This window comes from Chrysochloris asiatica, unplaced genomic scaffold, assembly GCF_000296735.1.
Source record: "Chrysochloris asiatica unplaced genomic scaffold, ChrAsi1.0 scaffold00140, whole genome shotgun sequence".
NCBI classification, from domain to species: domain Eukaryota; kingdom Metazoa; phylum Chordata; class Mammalia; order Afrosoricida; family Chrysochloridae; genus Chrysochloris; species Chrysochloris asiatica.
Genome location: NW_006408658.1, coordinates 1716275 through 1718029, shown reverse-complemented (window position 1 = coordinate 1718029; position 1755 = coordinate 1716275).

Here is a 1755-nt window from a genome sequence, read left to right as displayed (position 1 = left end):
TTGGGCTTTCGCATCACCTAGATTTTTCCCTATGTGTACATGAAGACACTGGAAACACTTAAGGTGTTTTAACCCAGAAGCACGAAGAACATCAGAGACCATTAGTTTACTATAACCTGCAGCTTGTCTTGTGGCTAAGGAGTTTCCTCCAGTGATGCCTCAGGGTTTTTGCGTCTATAGCAAAACCAATTGAAAACACAGCAGATACTGAAAACAGTGCTGAAAAAATTTAAATGTTTATGTTTCCCATGCAGTATCTGTTATTCTTTACTCTGCTTTGTTCCATCTCTCCACCAGTTGACTCATATCTGATAAGTACTTCTGCTTGTGCATCTAATATTAGACTGCATTCTATGACTTGTTTAAATCCCATCACACCCGTTTCAGAAACTGATGATAAAGATTGTCCAACATGTGATCGTATAAATTTGACTGAACAACTTGGACTCTCTGAAAAGATTTAAGATAAATTCTTTTGTTTAATCTTGATTTAATTCTATTTTTAATGGTTCTTATTTGAAACCTTATTCTGCTAGCCATCCCAACCTCTACTGAAGTTCTTGAAAGTCAAGCCCTTCCCAAAGCTACGTCAGCTCAACAAACTGAATTAATTGCTTTTACCAGAGGCTGCAGACTTGCTAAAGTGAGATCTATGAATATTTGCACAGATTCTAAATACGCTTACGAGTAACTTATGATTTTGACATGCTATGAAAATAGAGGAGATTTTTAACCTCTTCTGGAACTGCTATTAAACAAAAAGCCTTTGATAGTTAACTTGTTATATGCTGTACTACCCCCTTTTGAGGTTTCTGTAATAAAAATACAGGCTCATCAATCTAAAGGAATCTCTTAGATTGCAGAGATCAGTGAGAAAATCCCTGCTAATAAAGAGCTCTGGTAGTGTAGTGGTTACGAATCGGGCTGCTAACCTCAAGGTCAGCAGTTTGAAACTCACAGTGGTTCCACAGGAGAAAGATGAGGCATTCTACTCCCGTAAAGATTTACAGCCTCAGAAACCCTGTACAGTGTCGCTATGAGTTTGGAACCAACTCCACGGTACTTAACAACAACAACAATAAAGAAGTCAGCTCGACTGCCTTTCAAGCTTTTCTAGTCCTAATGCAAACAGAGAAAAGTTCACTTTGATTTTATAAGAGACCATTATAATCTTAAAACACTAATTTTAGAAAGATTAATAAAAGCCCACAATTAGCTAAAAATGAAGAAACTGGAAAATGTATTCAGGATCCCGTAAGTACATTATGATTAAGTCCTAATTAGAAGCTTATGGTGCCTAAATCATTTCATGTCTCTTTGTTAAAAGCTCTCCATAAAAGATTGTATATAAGCCTAAAATAGAATGATTGCAATTTTTAAGAAACACTGGTGGGGACCATCTTTTTGAGACAACTGACATTGGATTGGGCAAATCTACTCTGAAACACCTCTTTAAAATGTTAAGGAGTAAAGATGTCACTTTGAGGATTTAGATGCGCCATGGTATTTTTAATCACCTCATGTGAGAGAAAGCTGGACAATGAATGAGAAAGCTTGGAGAAGAACTGGTTATTTGAATGATGGTGTGGACCTGAGGCTGAATATTGCCCGTGCCATGGATTGCCAGGAGAATGAACAATCTGTCTAAGAAGTACAGCTGTGTTTCATTCTGTTGTACATAGAGTCAGAACCCACTCAACAGCAATTTACAACAACATGTTTCATTGGTCACTCTGAGTCTGAACTAACTCCACG